The sequence below is a fragment of the Polyodon spathula genome, chromosome 1, assembly GCF_017654505.1.
Source record: "Polyodon spathula isolate WHYD16114869_AA chromosome 1, ASM1765450v1, whole genome shotgun sequence".
In the NCBI taxonomy this organism is placed as follows: Eukaryota; Metazoa; Chordata; class Actinopteri; order Acipenseriformes; family Polyodontidae; genus Polyodon; species Polyodon spathula.
In genome coordinates, this window is record NC_054534.1 from 66,765,893 (window position 1) to 66,790,799 (window position 24,907).

Here is a 24,907-nt window from a genome sequence, read left to right on the forward strand (position 1 = left end):
CGCTATACTTTTACAAAGTGTTTGTTTTCTGTTTAAACTATTTATTTGCAATAAATACGCGCACCAGCATTTCATTCCTCGCAATATGGTGCCTCTCTTCCTGGTCTGACATCACCAGAATCTATCCCTGCCACACTTTCCCACTTCTCATTGATTATTTTGGTTGATAAAATAGATGTTTTAATGTAACTTCACTTTTCTATTTTCATTGACAGTAGTCTTACCTTTTTATGAGGCTTGCAGTCATGTGAGTGGTTCTTATTGAAATAACAATTTTTTTTTTTTTTTTTTTTGGAATTGTGTTTAATTGATATTTGGGATCTTTTTTTCATATGCAGCGTATGTGTGTGTAAACCCTGTCTTGTTTTGGTACCTGACCCAGTAAAGAGTTACAAATATATCAGTCCAGAGATGCAAAGAGTTTCTTTCTCATTTCAGTCATAAGGTGACTTCTATCAGTGCCCTGTTCTCAGCAAATATTCCAGTTGCCACCAGCACCCCAAGACCTGACATTGTTAAACATGATTATTTTCAGCCTGTTTCTCCTCTCTTAGTTGGCAAACAAATTCTTGCCATGAAGCCAACCACCAGTGTGCTCGATCCCTGGCCTACTAATCTCCTGTGTGAGTGCTTGCCAGTCATGGGTCCACTAATATCTAAGATCTTAAACAGTTGCTTGTTCCACTGGGTTTCAAGATTGCTGCTGTCACCCTGCTAAAAAAGCCCCAGCTTCACCCTGAGATCCTTGATAACTACAGGCCCATCTCAAACCCGTCTTTCCTGGCTAGAGTGCTGGAACAAGGTGGCTCTTCAACTGGGTAAACATCTAAAACACAATCATCTCTTTGAAATGTTCCAATCTGGTTTTAGATCTTTTCACAGTACTGAAACTGCACTGCTAGAAGTTACTAATGACCTTTTGTTGCAGACAGACTCCAGTAAATTGTCTCTGCTGGTTTTGCTTGATCTCGCTGCTGCCTTCGATACTATTCACCATGAGAGATTGATTGACCACCTCGAATCTGATGTTGGTATTTCCGGCTCAGCGCTTGACTGGATTAAATCTTACCATTCCCCTAGGTGTCAGATTGTTTCAATGGGAGGTTATTCCTCAGGTTCTATGCCAGTGACCTCTGGGGTCCCCCAGGGTTCGGCCACTTCTTTTCAGTATACACATGCTCCCTCTTAGGCAGATAATCCAGAAGCATAACGTGGGCTTTCATTTCTATGCTGATGACACACTGATTTATTTCTCTTTTTAATCCTTCTGATAAACATACATATTATGCTCTTTTCCTCTCTCAGTGATATTGCATCCTGGATGAGTAACAACTTTCTCCAGCTTAATTCAGGTAAAACTGAAGTTATGCTCATTGGTTCCTGGCATCAGTTGAAAAAAAATCCTTCTCTTACTTGCTGTTCTTTGATGACAATCAGCTTGAACTTAAATCTGCAGCAAGGAATCTTAGAGTTATCTTTGACCCTGAGCTCTTTTTTGACTCTGACATCCGTGTGATTATAATAATGTCCTACTTGCATCTTAAGAATGTTTCTAGAATCCAGCTCATGCTGTCTCAAAAGAGTGCAGAGATCCTGATTCATGCTTTTATCTCTTCCAGGGCTGAGTACTGTGATTCTCTCTTTATAGGCCTTCCTGACTCTACCTTGTCACAACTTCAGATACTCCAAAACTCTGCTGCACGCCTCCTAACTCGTACCAAACTAAGACAGCACATTAGCCCTGTCTTGACTTCCTTACATTGGCTGCCTGTAAAAGCTTGGAGGGATCTTGATCCAGATTACATTTGTGAGCTGGTGATGACATACACTCCGAGTGGCTCTCTGAGTTCCCCCAACTCGGGTCTGCTCTCTCTTTCTTCCTTCCGCCTTGTCTCTATGAGTGGTTGTCTAATTATGTGCCCAGACTCTGGAACTCACTCACTGAGAATATCCGCCAGGCTGACTCGCTTCTGATTTTTAAAAGCAGGTTAAAAGTCATTTTCGATATGGCTTATTGTTTATTGTACAACGCTTTGTGATAGCTCTGCTGTGAAAGGCTCTATATAAAATGTAAAACAAAAACTAAAAATTGTATTGTATACTATATGGAGGCTCATGGAATTGGTATCAATTTTCAATTAATGTGTATATAAAAAAACTGAACTATAAGGTATTCTGTGTTTATACAGTACATTCTTAAACGTAATTCTCAATCCTTGCTTCTGCTATCTAGTATGATGTACTATGAATGTACAGTATGAAGAGGTTAACTTCCAACTGCACTACCACAATTTTCCATCTCTGGAAATAAGAAGCAAACCAGGTGCTGTACATGTTGAAGCAAAATCAAAATTTGAGGGGTTAACATGATAGAAAAAGGGCAATGAAACTTCCCCTTTAAGAGAGGTAAATTCAATTTAATGTTTAGGTAATGCTCAAATAAAAATACAGCTTGGCATAATGTTAAGTATTAGTTTTAGACACATTTCATTATTTTAACTTCAAACCTAGTCTTTATAAAAAGTAGATTATTATTATTTTTTTAATTCCAGTAGTGGGTTTTAGCCATTACCTATTACTTCTTCATACCCCTTGTTTGTGGGGGGGTGCTTTACCAATTATTTTGGGAGGGATGCAGAGATGCTTAATGACTAGAAGCATCAGGTTTTTGTTTCTACAGGATGCCTAAGGTAAAAGGAGAATGGCCAGCGGCTATCTGGGATTCTCAAGAGATGAACTGGGCTCATAAACTGCAAACTGACATATCTCATCTATTACACCTGTTAACTAGACCTTTAATAACCTTGACAGTCTATTAAGTTTGTTGAGGGAATATGGATTTATATGTATGTGTTTCTATTAAGTAATGCAAAATAAGACAGAGACATAATCATATGCATAATAATTTATCAAGGTTAGCATGTGCATAAATCCATTTGGAGAAATGCATTTCATTCTCTTATCTTGGCCTGGCTAGGTTTTTCGCAGCCACAATGTACATAAGGTATAGACAGGAACTTTAATGAACTGGAAACCTCTGACATAATCGATTTTCCTTTGTTACAGTTGTCTGGATGAGACAAGTCTTGCAGAGTGCCTACGGGAATGTTCCTTTAGTCAATAGGTAACATCTTGGCGTGGATCAGATGCAAGATTCCCATCATCTCCACTTAGACTTTACTTAACAAGTTGGAAAGCAATTTATGTCTCCTGACAGTGGCTTCTAACAGACACATTGCATTTCTAGATAGACATGTGTATAGCAGAATTACTATATGGTGAAAGGGCATTGCCTGCAGTACTAAATAATTGACCACAATGTTAATTTCCTGAGGCAAAGGCAAGGGCACTTAACAGAAGACAAAGGCTGTTATTGCAATAATTAACCTATTATAGTTTGTTTCTTTTGAAAGTCACTATTGTGAGAGTTTCAAGATTTAAAAGCTGTCTCTAAATCTGTAAAAGGTATACTCCTATACAGAATAATTTCAAGACATAAAGTAAGTATGCTTAGAAGTAAGCAATAACAGACAACAAGGAGTCTAGATATTTATAACTGCTGTACACCCTAAAGTGTGTTATTGCTGTTGTTGAAACAGGGAAATATGTAATGATATGTTTTGATTAAAATATTTATTTACATATCAATATCCTTCCACAAGGAAAAGTGCCACAAAACATTTTTGATGTATTCATTCATTTTTGTCATTTAAATTAGACAATTTTAAAGAAAACATACAATACAAATAAAACAAAAAGGCACAACATTCCAAATGTTCATATTACATTCATTAATTTATGTATTTACATTTACCGCTTACAATTTCTCCTCTATGCTTTGATTTTGTTTCTATGGCAACCGAGGCAATATATGTTTTGATGGTGAGTGAGATTGCCGCTGACACTCTAAAGGTAATCCATTTTTTTTTTTCAACAATATGGAGTGTTGAAAAATTCAATTAATTGCCCTAAATGAGATTTGTCTATGGTCCTGACAAAGGACATCTCCACGAAATACGGCGGTGCAGACGTAATATAGGACAGCCAGAGCATTCAATAAACCCAAAGGCCCTTTTCAGAGCCAGCACCTCTTTTTAAAGAGCATTATCCATTAGTATTAAAATTAGGTTTAATGTGTATGTGTGTCTGTATCTGAGTTAGTGTCATAAGTGATGGTTTTTAACTGCCTGTATTTTTGGTGTGTTTTTTTTAGTGAATCTGTTGTTTTTAAACTGCTGCTAATTCTCCAGTGCACTGTGACTGACGTTTGGGTTAAGCGCTTTCCCCACAGTCGATAGAAAGTCCCGTCTTACCTACCAGTCTAGCCAATGATAATCATGGACTGACTATAAAAAGGGAGGAACAGGGATCAGAAGGGGAGAAAAGTGTTTTGGAAAGAAGCACACAATGTGACTGGAAGAATAGCGAGGAGACAGCAGCACGGAGAATACTCTTGGGAGCAGTCTAAGATTGACGCAGGAACAAAGGAATGGGTTTGGAGTTTTTATTTTTTTCTATTTGGGACTTTGTTGCGATATTTTTGTATGGATTTTAGTTTTTTTGGATTTTGTGTTTTTTGGGGATTTTATTTTATTATCACCTGCAATTGTTGGACTGTGTTCGAGCTACTTTTTTGTGGTAGTGGGTTGGTGTAGAGAATTATTGACACTGAAGACATTTTTTGGTTTACAAACAAATAGATTTTATTTTAGGTAACTGCCTTGCTGTGTCTGCTTGGCACTCCTTGGACAATCCATTCTCCAGTAGAGTCAAGGTCGTGGTCCCCTGTTGCTGTGTGATTTTTAGTATTCTATTTTAAACCTGTTCAGAAAAAATAAAAATTGTTTTTACCTATCTAAACATCCAGTGTGTGTATATTGGAACCTGGGGATAAAAATAACCTGCATAGGGGAAATTATTATCTACTCGATCATCAAGGTCCTTGTCCTTGCCAAACCCAATGTGGCGAAATCGTTACAAGCAGGTTTACTACAGTTAACCCTGGTCACTCCACTCATCTGCATCTAAGCCCTTTATCAAACACATTTCTTGTTAATGATCTTAGTTCTTCTTCTTCTTCTTCTTCTTCTTCTTCTTCTTCTTCTTCTTCTTCTTCTTCTTCTTCTTCTTCATCAAACCATACTTTGCCAGCCAGTCCAACAACTGTGTATCAAGAGAGAATGTTAGAACTTGTAACTTTTTAAAATAATTCTCAATTATGCATAGGTGTCTTTGCCAGATTTTCTAAATAATTCAATAACTGAGAAAAACACATTATTTGCCATTTGGAAATCACTGTTAAAAATTAGTTTCTTCTAACTTCTATGCTGTTCAGATGTTTGTTTATCCCTGCTCTCAGTCCAAGGAAGCTGGAAACACAGTAGCATTTGCCTTCCACGTTTCTGACTGTGCCATAAAACTCTCTTAAAATCGTATTTAACGCTACAGTTGTTTCTGTTTTCAGGTTTATGGCAATTTATTTTCCAGCATCCAGTCATTAAATACTTTCATGGTCCATGAAGTAGATTTTTTTGGTATTTTCAGTTCTTTTTCACTTGCATGCCTACTTAAACTTTTTGTTTTTATTGTAGTGCAGCCAGCCATCTTTCAACAGAAGGTCTGCCGGAAAGATCAAAGCTGCACATTTTACGGCTGCTCAGTTATTGTATATGATGTTTTACAATTCTGAGTTATTTTAAATTCGTTTATTCTAACAGCTGATGGCGGATGAATATGTATGCGATTCAAAAGAATGAGATCCGCACTGACTGTAAATGAGCTTGGTTTGCACCGTCCGTTTTTATAAAGCATTCTTGGATGAGCACTTTGTATCCTTTTTGAAGCACAAATCTCTGGTGTTTTGGATGGGTGTTTAATATAAGGCGCCAAAAGACAGATGTATGTGTCTCCTGGGTGGGTTTTATCAATGATTTGGCGAAAGACCATCACAGTTGTAATTTGTCCTCTAGTGCACAAATGTATACTGTATACATATCTATAGCTTCTTAAAAATTATTATTATTATTATTATTATTATTATTATTATATTATTATTATTATTATTATCCATTAAAAATGTATTTTTCTTTATATCACATACATATTTGTGGGAACTGTATGATCCTCTTTAGATTTTATATTCCTCTCGCAACATCAAAGTCAGACTTGACCTCCTCCAAACACAACTTAGCTAAAATATCAGCACCTTAAAGACCCCTAAAGCTGGCCTGCAGGTCAGAAGAGACTATATGTATTTTCATTTGCGATCCATATAAAAGTTACCAAATGCTTCTTTGATGACCTTAGGGTCCAGGATAGGACTCACTTCATTGTTAAGGATTAGATAGGTTTAAAGACTTTTTGAATAGGGTTCTTTCCTTCTGACAGCATGTTTCCTGCCTCTGTTTCTCCAGCCCCCTTTAAAATCAACTCCCTGCAAGCCCTTGATTTCCAGTAGTTGCAAGTTTAAGAATATGTTGAGCCATTAAAGTGGTATTTAGAAATGTTTTGTACAGTTTTGAAAGAAACATATATGTATTTTCATTTTAAAACTTTATATCTTGTACTACACAAAGTAAATAACATCACTTGTTTACGCTTCCTTGGCCATTTCACGGGGAGAGTGAAATTCCACTTCAACGCTTTTCTTTCCTGAATGACATCATTTGCAGTTTGTAAGATGCTTTGACCCGGGAGACACGGCTGAGGTGAAATGACTAAGAAAGTAAAGCAGTAGCAGACATCCTGAGATTCATGGTATAAAGCTACTAGCCAGTGCAGTGATCGTAAATGTGTTCAATGTATTGCCTGAATTTACCTGGTCTTACTATTCTCAAACGAGTACAAGAAACTTCTTCTAACCTTTAAAGATACATGAATGATTTTAGGAGTATCAGTTTGGGGGATTAATTTAGCCTTTATCTATTTTATGGAACTGGTTTATTTCAACGTTCAATGAATCTTTCAGACCGTTGAGCATTCCTGGAAACCTTCAACCTTGGATCAGAATATATCTGATTCAAATATGAGGCAGAGAGAACTGAATACATTTTCGGGGGATTCCCAAGTGCTGTGCATTTCCTACCTGTATACTTTAAATTGATCAGATTGACCTCTAAGTTAGTTATTAATTCAGAGAAACGTCAGTGTCACTGAAGTTTTCCCAAAGCTAAAGCTTTGCATATATATAGAATGTATAATACAGTGATACAAGTTTTTGAAGACCAATAGGTATGCGCATTTTAATTTTAGACCTGTAACCAAATTAGAAACCATTAACAATTTTGAGGTTTCATGGAGTGCTAAACTTTTAATACATTTCATATACAATACAGTACTTCAGTTTAACAAGGGGGTTCACAGCACATAAAAACTTGTGTGCTTACATAAGCCTATTGTTAGCCTACTGACTCCTGTTCCAATTATACTGTTGCGTGCGTGTGTGTGTTTAATTTACACATACATTTAAAATCTCTTGGTTCATTAAATTTCCCTTTGATATTCATTCATTTTTAAAGTATGTTAATTAATTCACTGTGAGTAATAGAAGAATGAGACTATATTTGACTATTTCTGTGTCACATTAAACACTACTTTTTAACATGTCAGTTCTTGCTGAAAAACATGTCAAGTAAGGGCATTATTCATAAATGCCAGCAGCTATTTCAAACAGCATTTTTGTGTTTGTTTCTTTCAGCAATTGTAGCTTACTCATCAGTAAGGTTTAAAACCTACAGCCCCAGCCTTAGATTGAACCCTAACCTTAAATTAACAGAAATGTAATATCTATCTATCTATCTATCTATCTGTGTGTGTGTATATGCTGTGTGTAGGTGCAACTCATCCATATTTCAACACAGTTCTGAATACAATAAATAAACTACATGTTTTAAAATATTTATTATGGCATTGTTAGAAAACTATGTTTGAGGATCCAGGAACTTTTTCAACAGGGGTCCCCAGACTCCAACAAGCTTTTGTTGCTTTTGTTAAGTTATACGAAACAACCCTTTTTATATTAACATCTGCATGTTCTTTTAATTATCTCTGTTTTCAGCATTGACATGACATTGGTTCAACATTACCTAAAAAAACCTTTATTTATTATACATATAAATAAAAAATAGAACTTAAAACATATTAATAAATTGCCCTTCTACAATTCGCTGGTAGACCCTATTCAAAGCTCTTTTCAAAATTTCCACTCTAGTGCGCTGGGGACGCCAGAGCCAAGGGGGCCAACGGCCCCCCACTTTTTGACAAAAGGGCCCCGCATATTGCTTCTCTTATTCTCGAATTTGGATGGTCGCTCGCAACACACCACTGTCAAATTTGTGTATGTACATTAGGTTACTGTCACGTTAAGGAATTATCCCTCTGGGCCCTGCCCCACACAAACATATTAACGTAAGTAAATATTTTTTATTCTGCATCATTGTGTATGATTCACTAGCAGAGTGCCTGTTAACACACAACCAATACTACATTTTGGGAGAATGCACCACTGTACTCAATTCTTCTATTTCTGAAATATACTTATGTCTTATAATTTCATGTAAATTGGACTTTCACAGCATTTGACGGTCTAAAAATAGTTATGTCAAGATATTTTATGGTTAAACCTAATGTTTATTAAAGCAGAAAAAATTTTTTCCTAAATATTTAAATGCTTACTTCAAAAACAGTAAATTGTAGAATATTTAGTTTATTTATTTTTATGTCCACCTTGTAAATAAAGAATAAAAACAAATGTAGTTTATTGTTATAAAAGTTGCTATTTAAAATAGGTGTAGAAAAAAAAAAGTTTCCATTTCAATGTGTGTTACCCAATCAGTAATATTAACAGTAATGTCATCTTCGATCTGTAAATGTTAGAAAATCTACATTATTTCTTTATTTAAGTTTCGGTTTAGTTTTCTAGATTATTTCAGCCGGCGCGGTGCAGCTGTTCAGAGCAGTCCTGAACAGCAACTGCGATCATTGTTGCAAACTTTTCAGATCTGAAAGTCGCCAGATCAGCCTCAGAAAGTCGCTATTTTAAAGCAAAAGTCACCAAACAATCATAGTACAGAGACACGCCAACAAATATACACAGTATGCAGTGGTGTAGTTCTGAATCTAGAAGTACCGGTGTCACAGGAAATAAGTCAGCTGGGAAATAAGTTAGCGTTTGCCTTTTTGAGACTTTCTGAGTTTTTGAGCAAGTTTTGGCGGAAATAAAAAAGAAAATCCCAGCAATAACAATAGGCTTCCCAGTCCTGTGGGACTGGAAGCCTAATGATTTTAAAAGGACGTTGCTAATACAGGATAATCGAAACGTTCTGATGATTTTATATCTCCGAAATTCTCCGATGACTGTCACAAAAATTGTCGCCAAGTCAGCCCTTAAAGTCACTAGATTTAGTGACAAATTCACTAAGTTGGCAACACTGACTGTGATCAGCAAGATTTGATTTTTGGGAGAGGGATACGTCACCCTGTTCAAAGGCAGACGAGACTGTTTCGGTGTACAGAGCCTTTGCTTTTTGTTCCCACTGCAACCTCCAGTGTTTGGAATCCAGGCCACAGTCTATAAATAAGTCAGTCTACACCGTCTAACATTTACTGCGGGATAGAACCCCTGTTAAAGTGCAATTGGTATGCCACTAATACCTTAGTCCCCACACTAAGCCTCCTTCAAATAAATGAAAGTCAGGAGATCAGAAATTGGTTGGTGCTCTTCCAAGCAGGAATATTTATTTAATACAAAGTCATTTTTAAAACAGTTAATAAATAAAGCCTTGGATGTAGTGCTGCAAAAGAAAGAACAATATGTATATTCTTAAAGTATCTGGTTAGTAAAAGTTAATATTACATTTATTGTCCGAGAGAGAGAGAGAGAGAGAGAGAGAGAGAGAGAGAGAGAGCACGAAGTATTAAATATAGCCGGCTGCTCCATCCACCAAAACCTTGATGGACAGCCAAGCATCACCTGTGATTAAACAAATTAAAACAAACCCACACTCAAAATCAAAGGAGAAATAAACAAAAGTGAATTAATTCGCTGTTAAGGGTTTTTCCACCCCCAATGCTAGAGGATTTTCTTGAATTCGGGACTGAGTTGTTTAAAAGTCAAGTTTCTCAGAGGTCTCTAAAGGAAAAATAGTAAACCTATATATAGGAATAGGAAACTCTCTCTCTCTCTCTCTCTATATATCTCTCTATCTCTCTCTCTCTATCTATATATATATATATATATATATATATATATATTGTTCAGCACAATCTGAACTTTTTAATGATATAATTTACTTGGGCATATCTACTCAACTCATTGAGATATTGCAGATTAAATGGTGTGTGTGTGTGAAAAATGACAGTTTCTGTGCCGCTTTAAAGCACTAAAAAAGTAATTTCCTAACATGATCATTTAGACTAATTGCAAGTGTCCTGCATTGATAATGTTAACTATCTATGGAGAAAAAAATGAGATAGTATGTTTCAGTCATGGCTGCATCAACATCTGTATTATTATTATTATTATTAATAATATAATAATAATAATAATAATAATAATAATAATAATAATAATAATAATAAACATTTAAAACAGAATATCATCGGGTCAATATGTAAACTATACATATTTTTAAATGTAGACAAAAACTAAATGCAAAATAAAATTTTGTAAGCGATTACTCACTCTCAGCCTTTAGGGCACTGGCATATTTTATAATAGTGTTGCGTGCACAGGGGAAGGCAGCCCTCCGCCTGTGTGTGGATTGCCTCATCCTGTGAGATGTGCCTGCTTGCGTTAACCGAGATCGCTACAGTATTTTTATTACTTCAGACGGTGCAGCATAGCTTGGGACAGTATACAGCAATCAATAACGATTGAATAATTCAGAAAATAACTTGAAAATAAAATAAAATTTGACAAAAATATCGCCTGTGGGTCTGTTAAATGTTGTAGTCGTCAGGACTAGCTCGAATCAAGCCACTATACGAAATCTAAAACTCTTCAGTTTGTTTATTTGACTTACTGGATTCCAGACGGAACAACATGGAGAAATCCTATAGGCCAGTTTAGGCATCAATCATTCACCGTTTGATTGACGTGATCAATCCACCATTCATACGTTTTTAGAGACTAAACCCTCCCACACATAGCCTAAAATTTCAGAAGAGATTGGTCAAACATAGCGTGCCCGAGCAGAGGGATCGATCAGTTCTGAAAATAACATAAGAACATAAGCAAGTTTAAAACGAGAGGAGGCCATTTAGCCCATCTTGTTCGTTTTGTTGTTAGTAGCTTATTGTTTCCAGAATCCCATCAAGCAGCTTCTTGAAGGATCCCAGAGTGTCAGGTTAAATAACATTACAAGGGAGTTGGTTCCAGACCCTCACAATTCTCTGTGTAAAAAAGTGCCTTCTATTTTCTGTTCTAAATGCCCCTTTATCTCATTTCCATTTGTGACCCCTGGTCCTTGTTTCTTTTTTCAGGTCGAAAAAGTCCCTTGGGTCAACATTGTCAATACCTTTTGAATGATTGAATCAGATCGCGGCATAGTTTTCTTTTTTTCACAACTGAATAGATTCAATTCTTCAAGCCTGTCTGCATATGACATGCCTTTTAAACCCAGAATAATTCTAGTTGCTCTTCTTTGCACTCTTTCTAGAGCAGCAATACCTTTTTTGTAATGAGGTGAACAAAACTGAACACATTCAATCTAACTATTGAAAGTAAGATTAAGTTTGTTAAAAAATAGGTCCTTAGATCCCCTAAATGTTGTATCCATCAAAAGTTCCGTCAATCAAAACTCTATAGAAAATATAATACAGACCTTTTTTGTTTGCTTGTTTGACTTCCACATCCGACATTGAATAACACAGAGAATTCGTACACAGGGCAGTTTACACATCAATCATGTACATTTTAAATAATGTGACCAATACACAATTCACATATTCTGAGAGCTTAAATCCTTCTACACACTCTGTAAAAAAAAAAAAAAAGAAATGATCGCAGGCACTACAGTGAGATTTATTTTAGGATGTGTGCCGTACACCGCCTTGCACGTTATGAGGGAATTTTTAGGGCATGGCACTGAAGGGGTTAAAGAAGAATTATAGTGTAAGTGATGCAACTAAAACCAAGCAAAATCCCAAACAATATCAAGCTTGATTAATGCCTTCAATGCTCCAGGGAGCAGAGCATCCAGAATAGTGACACTCTGCCGTCGCAGCTCCCCCAACAATTACTAAAACAAACAATACAATTATCTAACAGAACACGGTTATATTAACTATAAAGACTAATTAGCCCGTGTGTATACACAAACATGGCTAAAACAACGAGTGACAATAAATCACAGATAAACTAACAAGCTACAAAACAACAAGAAACAGGTATTTATAACCGGGACCGTTAACACTTCTTGATGCCCATGGTCCCACCTGTTACATTTTGCTGTTAAAACAGGAAATATACAGAGGACTTGAATAATTAAAGGCGCTTTAGAAAGCAATAATATTGTGAATGAGGCAGCAAAAATCTTAATTTTAAGGGCACCAAAAAATTACATTTCAAACAAAAACACACTTGCTATATTTTTCAGATACTGCCAACCATGGTCTACAGCACTGACAAACGTATCTTTTTTGTTGCAGACTTTCCTTTTCGATTTATTTCATGCTTTGGCCACAATTGAGCTGCATTTTGTGCAATTTAGGTAAGGCCTTAATTATTTTCCTCATTCATAAAAAGCTTCTCCACTGCTAGTGATTTCAGGCAGTTGCTTAATAACAAGCTGCATTACCACAGTTGTGCCTCTGCCTGAAACTGTCAGACATAGCTGACTATCACCATTTTGCTATCTGCAGACTATTTATAAAATGCCTAGATAGTTGGTTTACTGCCAGTATTAGCTATATAACACAATATATTACAATATATTTCTCATTTTAATTCTGTAATTTACTAAACAGTCAGAATGCTTACTTGTGCAGTGTATAATATATTTGTCTTTTCAACTTCATGTACCTGGTTATTTATTTACTTAAGCAATAGGAGTGGTGTTGGGAAGGTAAGAACCTGAGATGTGGGCAAAAGCACTTACTGTACAGACTAGATTAATTACTATGGTTATGCCCTCTAAGTAGAAAACTGTAAACAAGGCAGTTAAACATGTACATTTTAAATTACGGATTTGTCTTTTTTTCTGTTCTATGATCATCTACTTTGAGATATGAAGCCAATGGAACTTCAGTAGGGATCCTGAATCTGAGCAGAAAAAATGAATGAAGCAGGACCCAAAGCTAAAATAATGATGTAAGTCTAAGATTCTGAGCATGGACAGTACATGTACAGTATTGACGTCTTTATTCATACACTCCATCTAACCCTACTGGTCATACAGCAGACCAGTCCATGTGAATAGTTCCCTGGTTGAGCTCTTGCCTCCAGGATTCAGTAGCCTGGTAAAAGAGAATATTGACTTGACAGAGGAAACTTAATTTTGATTTTCAGTCCTCCTGACATATGAAATTACAATCACTACTGACAGATTTGAGTACCCATGCACATTTGACGGAATAGGGTTAGGAATAGAAGTAATCGCTCATATGCACACCCTTAATGTTATCTAGCCTTGTTAAATGCTTATTGGAGATGTGTTGAATTGAAATGAGCAGGATCTGATGTGGCAGGCAAGGGAAAGAGTATATGTAAAACAGGCATTCTCAATAGTATATATCAACAAGATCCTAGTACTTATCCTGTGTATGTGTCATGTACAAAGAACATATGGTATATGGTATAGTTATAAAGTTAAAACATTACAGTACAGTACAACTCTATCAAGTTAACACGTTCCGTGTAGTGTGTCTGTTTTTAAAACAGAAATAACGAGCAACCTAAACTGTACAAGAGAACGATAAGAGTCTCCCTACACACAGTGTATTAAGTTACGATAACATGAAATACTTTTCTAATAATATCGGTAATGATAATGATACAATACACTTTGAAGTAAAGTGATTGCATACAGTCATATTGTGATATAGCAAACCTAAAAGATGAAATAATCTAGCTTCACAGCATTCTTTTGATTCAGTTACTTTTCTTAACCACAACGAATGTTGTTGTGCTATGATATTTTTGCTAGTCCTGAGGTGGCGAGGATGCTGTTACCCAAACTATCTATCATGCTTTACACCTTTTAAGCCCTACAGTTTTCAGCTGGGTGCCTTTTCTAAAAATAAATAAATAAACAAATAGAAAGGTCTGATGAAAAAGAGTGTAAAAAAATGTTATTTAAGCCACAGCAGTGGTGGCTGAAAAAAAAAAAAAAAAAATACAATGCCAACGTCTTTTCCCCCGCGTAAGTGCTACTTCTGAGGCTGTTGCATTTAATTCTACATGTTTTTAAAAGGGAAGGTGATGGGAGGGCTTTCCTACGGCATTGCCAGACAGGATATGATCCTGTTCAGGAGAGACTTGATACCCTTTGGAGAGCCTGTGGTGGTGTCTGTCACTGTCTGCCATGCTCCGAGGCATTCTTTATTGTCTCTGTCAGTTAGCAGCCTAAGGTTACTACCAGCACACAGTCTCCTTCTGTCAGCCATGACCAGGTCCTTTTAGTTAACTGCTATTTTTTTTCGTGCTCCCTTTCTGGGCTCCATTTCTCGACTAATTAGCTCATTGGAGATTTTCCTTAAAAAAAAAAAAAAAAAAAAAAAAAAAAAAAAAAAAAAACTTGCTATCACAGAGGACAGGAAATGTTCAAAAGTTTAGACTTAATAGAAATTCTGCTCTCATCCCAGTACAGTGCATCCATGTTTTAATATTACAGTGACAGGTTAAGCAATGTAAGATGCAAAAGCAACATCATGGTCAATAAAAATTTATTGGTTTCCTCTGGCTTCCTCTCATTTCTATATAGGAAAGTGAGGAACAATAGAAACCTCTTCCTTTCTTTTTTATTCTCTCCATTAAAAAGTATCCTGGTTTGCAAAAGAGAGTATGATTAATACATTTGAAGCAACATAAAAGATTTACTTTTTCTATGTCTTGTGGTGTGTAAATATTGTGCTAGTGGAATATGAAAGTAGTGCAACTTTAAGGTACAAAAAACAGGAAAAAACATCAAGAGCAGGCCTAACATCAAGGAGGACCCTGAGGATGTCTTTGTTGTCAACTTCAGAAGGGAAGAGAGATACAGAGGAGGAAACAGGCAGAAGGGATAGATGCCAGAAAGAGCTCAAAGGATTCGGCCTGGGCAAGGTGATCGGTATTCCTAAGCAGTCTGCCTTCTGGCTTAGATCTGTGGGAATAAGCTGGCAGCAAAGCCAAAGGGCATAACAGCACAAACACACCTTCAGCACACTGCTAGAGGCTTGCCTCAGTATCCCAGGAAAAATGAACTACCAATTAGAAGTGAATGGGTTCCAAATCAACATCCATTGTGTGTGTGCACGCTTGCTGGTTCATGTGTGTTTGCAGATAACCATGTTTTAATTCTTCCTCTAGCTTGGTGAACTTTAATCTAATTGCTTTTCTCTGTTGCCATCAGAAGAAATAAAAAAATAACTTGTTCACGAAAGATTTTTGACAGATCAGTGTCCAGTTTACTGTATATTTATTTTGTGTTGCACAACCTACTTTTTATGTGTTTTCCATATATTAAAAACCCTCCAGCAAAGAATGGGACTTTTATTTTGTATCAAATTTACTTATGTTTCCATCGACAAGACAAACACATTTCTAGCAAAATTTCGCACAAAAATATATGTTATTCTTATTGTACAAAAACAGGTTTCCATCAAACTAGATTCAAGCGAACAAAGAGCTGAATATAATGATGTCACAAGTTTTAAAAAAATAGTTATCGCATTCATTTCCTTGATCGTAACAAAAAAAGAAAGTTTCCATACATTTTTTTCTGTTCACTCGCTAGACTATCAGTATATGGTATTCTTATATACACATATTTAAATAGTATAAATAATGGGTTATTATAAACAATTTCATTTTATTATTTGTGTCTGTGTGTATTGCGTCACATACATTGCAGTTCTACATTAGAGAATTAAATTTGCATATATTTTTTACAGAGGAGGGTGTTAAATATATCATACGGTACAGTAGATGTAAGAGTATCCTTGTTACTTTAAATAACATATTTAGGCTTTATTTTTTATTCCTTTTTTTTTCTAGAAGAAAAACAAAGTGTTGAAACCACTTTTATGGTAATGCCATTCTTTTTTTTATCACACACGAGGCTTCCAGGAAAAGAACGTACAGCACCACTTTGGCTTTCTAAAAATCGTTGTTAACTTACAGGTCTTCCACGGTTGCATCTCGCACATGCCAAGTGTTTTTAGAGCCATGTGATTTGGATTTAATTTCAAACAAAATGTTTGTAAACACACCCTAAGCAAGAAATTGACAAGCTTTTAATTGACAGAATTGATTAGGCTTTTGTTTTGACTCAAAATATTTCACTGAGTTTCCCCTTGACTATTCAGTGACAATGAAGTCCTGTGGTATTGGTATTTTTCCCATCCTGGATAAGCCAGCCGGTTGTGAGGTGCAAATTACAACCCTCATTTTTGTCCTGCGGTGTGCTCACACTCTCTTGACTGTTACACACTTCAGGAGGGTCATCCAAATGTGCCCTCTGCCTTTCCACTGGGAGAAATACCATCATGGGCTATTAATCAGTCAGTGGCAGTAATCAGATGCAAACAGAATATCTTTTGTGGTGTTTATTTAATTTGACTGTTGAATACAAACACTACAATGAGCTGAATTCAATAAAAAAAAAATATATATATAATCTCTAAGTCTCCCCATTGGGAGCCAGTTTATCTTTACATGTAACATTTATTATCCTTTTAAGGTGTAAGAAAACAATTAAAAGTGTCAAATGCATTATTGAAGTAGAACATGTTTTAATTTTATTTATATTAGCCCTTTTATGACTATACCGTACCACTATGTTTTAATAATACGTTTTTCATATAATAACCTTGTACTACTGAAGTATTTATACTGGGTACATCAGCACTTCACATAAATACAAATGTATTGTCTGACCTAAAATTAATTACCGTACTCCCTTATTATGCTTCCAGAATTGATAATCATATTTGAGCTGCAGTTACAGGGTCACACTATCCCACACAATCTTGATTGATTACTGAAATAATAACTGTTGAACCAGCTCGCTCTCTCTCTCTCTCTCTCTCTCTCTCTCTCTCTCTCTCTCTCTCTCTCTCTCTCTCTCTCTCTCTATCTCTCTATATATCTATATATATATATATATATATATATATATATATAGATATATACATATATATATATATATACACACACACACACTTGTAGTCAAAACTTAACATACCCCAATGGAAATTTATCATTTGTAGAAATTTCTCAAAAACAAATAACAATTGTAAAATAAAAATGTTTTGTAGCAAAAAGTTTTGCTTTTGTGGATGAGGAAAAAAGTTACAAGAAACAGATGTCTACAATTATTTATTAAAGTCATTTTTTTGCAAAACTCCAAAAACACTACCATAAAAACTGTTGAATAAGTCGATTTTCTAGGCATTTTGCAGGGCCCTTAATATTAATCTACTGCACCAAGGCCACAATGGGATTGCTACAGCCACGGTTATTATGGCTCACACAAACTTAACTGTCAACAGCCAGATTAATTTGTTCAGGATCTACGACATTCAGGTCATGTTGCTAGGTAGAAACACAAAACCACTGTTCTAATTAAAAGTTTTATTTTCTTACTCTGTACACACTTAGTCATTTTGAATGTTAAATGCAAGCTTTCAGACTCTTAACTGACCTCCTCTCGAAAACATCACAGCTGTACTGCTTCAATTAGTGTTAACACAATAGCTGTCACTCAGTTTCTGAATTTCCTTATTTCCACCCTCCCAAACCATTGATTTGTCAATGTTCAAGCTGAACCCGCCCCTGGCAACCATAACAAACAGCTATTGGTTAGAAAGCCTAGTAGTAAGTCTTCCGTTCATTGTAACTGCAATTCTATAATAATGCAGGTGACTTTGTAACTGGATAAAGTAAGACAGTACGAAAAAAAAATGCTTCTAAACAGGTTTGAAATTGTTCGTTGTTGAATTTGCAGAAATACATGGTAATCACAATGTTGAAAGAACAGTACAAGTACGATGTCCATTTTAAGACATCCTCAGACCTCACTGCTCCTCAAGTCAATCGTTACCCCTCCTTGAGTCAATCCTCACCCCTCCTCAATTCAATCGTCAGACATCAGACCTCACCCCTCCTCGACTCAATCATCAGCCCTCCTTGAGTCAATCCTCACTTCAGACAGGCAGCAATGTTCTTTTTAGAGAGCAGTGGTTTCCTCCTGGTTATCCTTCCATGAACACCATTCTTGTTCAGTCTTTTTCTGATAGTCATGAACACTCACATTAGCCAAGGCGAGAGTGGCCTGCAGATCCATGGATGTTACTCTGGGGTTCTTCGTGACTTGATGATTTTTCGATATGTTCTTGGAGAGATTTTGCTAGGACGACCGCTCCTTGGTAGAGTCACTGTGGTCTTGAACTTTCTCCATTTGTAAACTATCTGTCTGACAGTAGATTGGTAGAGCCACAAATCCTTAGAAATGTTTTTGTAACCCTTTCTAGACTGATGAGCATCAATAACTGTTTTTCTGAGGTCCTCAGAGATTTATTTTGGTCATGGCATGACATGTTTCCACACACCTGTATGGTGAAGACAAAACTCACAAAGTTTCTGATCTTTATATAGGCTAGGGCCTCCCAAACTCACCCCTGAGGAGCCACCTAATTATTTAAACACCTGATTCTAATTATCCCCTTAATTGAGCTGATAAAACCAGGGGTTCACTTACTTTCACATACCCTGAATTTTAATTACTCACTGTTTGTCTAATTCATACATCATTTTGTTTCAAAAGACATGGAATTGGTTAATATAAACCCTACTGGATATTTAAGAAACTGTTTTAATTCAAGAAGGCTATCATGGTAAAACTATGGAATTTCCATAATTATCACTGGGGTTCACAAACTTTTTCTATGCACTGTATATTTTCCTCTACAGGAATTATGACATTTTGACATCACTACTGTGCCATTTTTTGCCAAATGGTTCAGGATGCAAATATAGCCTTCATCCATGTATATATATATATATATATATATATATATATATATATATATATATATATATATATATATATATATATATATATAGTTGCAGACAAAAGCATTTGGGCAGTTAAAAAAAAATGAGAAAAACCACTAAGTGATTTTTTTCTATAATTTCTAATTGTTCTGCTGATAGATGAAATGGTAGCAGTATTAGTCTAGCGATGACAGACATATAGACAGAGAGAAGGAGATGTGATAACTTTTATTGGACTAACTAAAAAAAAAAGTATAATTATAATTTTTGTTCAGTTAGTTCAACAAAATGTATCCTTCTCCTTGTCTATAATTGATCTATTGAAAGATATAAATTAAAGCAGAGATTCAGCTTTATAATAAAACACCAAATTATTACATAACATGTATAAAATGAAAACGAGCATGCAAAAACTAATTTCATAGTTTGACAAAAGTATTTGGGCAATTAGTATTTTGTGTGCCCACCCTTTCCTTCCTTTACAGCTTGCAGTCATTTTTTGTACTTTGAAACCAGTTCCTGGCATCTTTCCGGAGATATTTTTACCATTCTTCAACGCAGCTTTGAGTTCTGTAATCGACTTAGGTAACCTTTTTGCAGCAACAGGCTTCATGTCAATCCACAACATCTCGATGGGATTCAAGTCCGGGGACTGAGATGACCAATCCATAACTGTAATCTTCCCTTTTTTCAGAAATTCTTTTCTAGACTTTGTAGAATGCTTAGGGTGATTATCCTGCTGGAATACAAACTTCCATCCAATAAGCCTTCTAGAATTGGGTAACAAATGAGGGTGCAAAATGTCTTGATATTTTGCAGCATTCATCGATCCTTCTACAATACAAAGGTCACCAGTGCCTGAGGATGAAAAACAAGCCCATACCATCACACAACCTCCACCATATTTAATACTGGTCATATATTTTGGATTCATCTGACCAGAACATTTGATTGAAGAAATCATCAGGCTTCTTCAAGTATTCAATGGAAAACTCCAATCACTTTCTTTTGTCTATTGTTTTTAACAAAGGTTTGCATCTTGGTTTTCACCTGCGGACAGTCATCTTGTTAAGTATCATTGAATTGTTCGCGCATGAATTTCTTGACCATCTTCTCTCAATTCTTGTGTCAAATCTTTTGCAGTAATCTGAGGATTTTTCTGGGATGGTCGAAGGATTCATCTTCCAGATTTTGCAGAAATCTTTCTTGGTCTTCAACACCTTGAGCTAGTTTCAGTAATTCCTGTTCTTCTGTGTTTGTTAATAACAGCGCTGTGACAGAGACAGAATGATCATTGATGATTGTAACAGGGCGAGGAGCCTGTACATGTGTTTGTTTATTTATTTTTAGAACAGGGTCTCCCCTCCACCCCTGTGTCTTATTTGTGTTATTTTGTATTTGTGTTTTATGATTTGTTTATTGTATTTATATATGATGGCGAAGGCCGTGTGTTTTTATTTTGTTTAAATGTGTTCTGGCAGAGGCGAGGTTGGCAGCCCGTCCTCTGCAAATTAGGAAAACCTCAGGCAGAAGGTGGCTATCTCCCAAGTTAATTTATTTGTTGCTAATAGGGAGATGGTCACCTGCATATAAACCTGCAGCGCTCTCAGTTCCGGGTGGGAGTATAGAGGAGAAGTATGGTAGACTGAGAGGAGAAAGGAAACTGAGAAACAAAAACAAACACAAACATAGGAACAGTGAAAGTGATAAACTGGAAGGGAGCAGAAAACTAAAAAACAAAGAAAATAAGATTACAAACCTGTTGCCACAGTAGCCTGCTTGTTTCAAGAGGGGATCAAGACAAGCACCATTTGTTTAATTGAGTAGTACTCCTGAAAATGTTTGAAAAGAAAAAAAAAATAGAAGTAAATATAATTAAAAAATAAGAAAGTCAACAAAAAGGAAACATTTGAAACAAGAAAAAAGGTTTAAAAAAAATTCCAGTACACCCTATCAGTCACCTTCTGCCACTAAATCAAAACAAATGTATAGTTTTTTCTTGGATGGTGAAGGTGGGGTTGCAGAATCTCATCTCATGACACACATACTGTAAAATAAACAGTCTTCCTAAGTTAATAGGAACGTTTGAAAGTTTGCTTTTCGGCACTGCAGTTTTAATAAATGAAAAAGACATTATCAATTTAGAAATTTTGTCAAGATAACCAAACAACACAAGAGTCAAACACAACTCGGAAAACCACTGTATCAAGTCTGCTTTATATGGCAAGAAATATAAAACTTCTTTAAAAACAAAAGCAAAGTAAAAAAAAAAAACTAAATAAAAGCAAAGTAGCTTCTCATTATTTCAGTACGTTTAACCAAAGTGTGTGTGTGTGTGTGTGTGTTTGAAACCAATACTATGTCCAATAATACTGTTGACATCAAGTTCCTCAGTACAATAGCCTATTTTAAAAACAATATTTTAGTATAAAAACATCAATGTCAAAATGAAGCAAAATGAATAAGATTGGGAAGGCTTTAATTTCTGACTAAAAAAATAAAAAAAATCTTAATTAATATCTATATTATATATATATATATATATATATATATATATATATATTATATATATATATATAATATATATATATACTATTTAGTATTTCAAAAACATATTTTTGCAGTTACAGTTTTAATTGTACATCGTGCCTATTTTCTTTGTTTGTTATTTCATTTAAATGACAAGCTTGGTTGATAAGGAATTAGAGAGGGCTATACCTTATTTTAATTATGAAAATAAAGCTGGAGCAAAATAATATGTTTGTCTCTTTAACAACAGATTTTTTTTTTATCACATTTTTTTAATCATAAAGCATGTTTATACATGTATGTATTTGTCATTGATTTGTATATTTGATACATGTTTGCCAGATGAACGTTTTTGAGAGTTATCCTCCCAAAAGGTCTGATCTCAAGAGTTACTGTAGTTGAAAAAAGTACAGTTTACAGTTGTCATTTAATGTTACTGGAAAACGAACAGCTAAACTTATTAGACATTTGTATTCTGTGCCCAGAACCTTATAACCCCCTCTAAAATATCTTCATTTTTTAAAGTTAAACAAGGTCTTGCAATTAAAGCTCATATTTTCCCAATCCACTTCTTTCCTGAGACTTTAGCTCGAGGTTAAAGAATGCACATTTGTAAAATGAGTGATACATCAATATTACAATCAATACTCCACCTTCATAATTACCACTGCTGGGATCTGGCAGCCTGCATTTCCATTAGAGCTGCAGCAGATACATTTGTCTGGAATTTGAACAGCCTCCTTTGGAGCAAAGTTTTGTGCAAAGTTTTGAAGCTTTTGGCACTGCTGGTAAAAAAAAAAAAGACTTGTATGGAGCTCGCATCTCAGATTCACACCTGACTGAAGCTGTAGGAGCTGTGGAGCTTGGCAATATTTTTCCACTGCATCATCAGCTCGTCTGCACTCAGGAACTTGTAGAATAATTCAAACCTATTGCCACACAGCTGGCTTGTTTCAAGAGGGGATTAATATTAATTGAGTAGTAACTCCTGGAAATGTTTGAAAAGAAAAAAAATGAATGTAAAGAAATAAGAAAGTCAACAAAAAAAAAAAACATTTGAAACAAGAAATTTTTTTAAAGAAATTCAACTTCAGTCTACTTCTGCCACTAGAAGTTTTTTCTTGGATGGTGAAGGTGAGGTTGCAGAATCTTATCTCATGACTGTGTTTGCAGTGCACAGGTGTATAGGAGATGCAGTGCTCAATACAATGACAAACAACAAAGTACTGGTGAAGTAATGGTTTTTATTTTGTAATCCTAAGTCTGATGACAACAGTAAACAATAATGAGAACAGGCAATACACAGTGTTGTGTCCCGATATTTTGAACACCCACACATAACACAAACACAATCAGAAGTCCACAGTGAGTGCTATAGTGCTCATGGTTTAAATACAGTTAATCGTGACACAAGTACAATGTTGTCCAGGTTTGGTGCTGGCCTTTAGTGACAGCTTCAGATCATGTTAGCTGTCTAATAACAACAAATAAGATACATTTAGACATTACAAAACAAACAAAACTCTCACAAGAACAACACGGTTCTCCTTCCGTTTCAGCATTAACCATAACAAAGGAACAGATCACCTCGCTACGTCCCCTTATATACTTTCAATCATCGTTTCTCTTCCGGGTCGATGATTTAATGTACCGTAGCTCTGCTCCCTTTCTAGATGGCCAACTTCCGCCTAACCCTGGGAATGAATTGTCTGGCCATCCAGTCCAAAGCACTCGGTTCACAGAAATTATGTATTTAACTGTCTACAGTGAAAAATATGATTTTATTTTCCTTTCAGTATTTTACATTACTCTCCACCTCCTGTTCATTTCATACTTTTATCAAGTAGAAGCAGCTCTACAGTAGCTGTACATGGTCCGGCATCAATGCCATGCATTTGGTTACTGTGGCAACGGGGTCAAACAAACACCGACTTCATGACTGGTGAATTCCTCATACTATACAATGATGTAACACGCGAGTCAGAGGCAGGAAGTTTAAAATGGTTGTTTAACTAGTGTTGATTTATTAGCTTGCAGTCTATGATTAACATAAAAAATGCACAGTTGACAAATAAAAAAAAGCTGAATTCACTTCAACAGAAGATCGTGTTCAGACCTACGAAAATGTGACTTTGCATGTTTCCAATGTGTCTTTGGATCATCTAAGCAAAGGTACTGCTAATAAGCATCTGGACAGTGCAGTACACAAAAACAAGAAAATCAAACTTGAAGTTCAGGCTAAACGATTACCAAACAAGCAGGTCACAATCACAGGATTGTTTAAAAAGAGCAAAGAAAGTGGAGAAACACGTAAGGTCAACAAGTTTGAATTAGTGGAAACCTTAGTGTAATGAACATACAGATACAACCGCTGGTCAACGAAATATTACAAAGCTTTTTAATGAAAAAAAATCCCCAATTGTGGAGCCATGCCTAAAACTGTATATAACTGAAAGGAGAACTGTGCTGGGATATCGTGAATGTTTGTTTGTTTTGTCGTTTAACCCTTTGCCGTCCATTTATTCAGTGCCTGTCAGGAGCATCAGGTCCAGTTTATTTTCACACACGCTGTTTAAAATACTTTTCTTCTAAGCAAAACTGGTTTAAAATGTATTGAATCACAAAAGGACACTTAGTACTGTATCTTCAGCCAAGCCCCACCCCTTGTTCACTGTATTTTTCACATACCTCTTTATAGACGTGCATACTGATAAATCCTCTCCTGAGCCCTCGTTTTATCACCAAACTCTTCAATAATGCGATCCAAGTCATTATTTTATTACTATAACATCTCAAAAAGCTCTGCAAATGTTTGTGATATTCTCTGAGTGCTGGATGCAGAAGCAGCTATCTCCTTTGTTATGTCTGTGTTATCTCTGTAGTGCATGGGGCTATGAGATATGCCCCTATTTTTTTGGCTTCATTCGGCTCCTATCGGTCTCAGAGGTTTTCTCGACTTTTTCTGGAGAAAAAACGACTAGAGACCTGTGCTTTATGTCTTTTTGATGATGTCGGACATGGTCCGACATCAGACTAGAGAGAGAAAATTGTAACGTCTGCCCTGGTCCAACATAGGACTGCAAAAGTTAAACAAAGATAATGTTTAATATGTTTAAAAGACAGAGGACATAACTGCAGCTGTGTTTATAACTGCAGACACACAAGCGTTAACTAAAGCTTTTC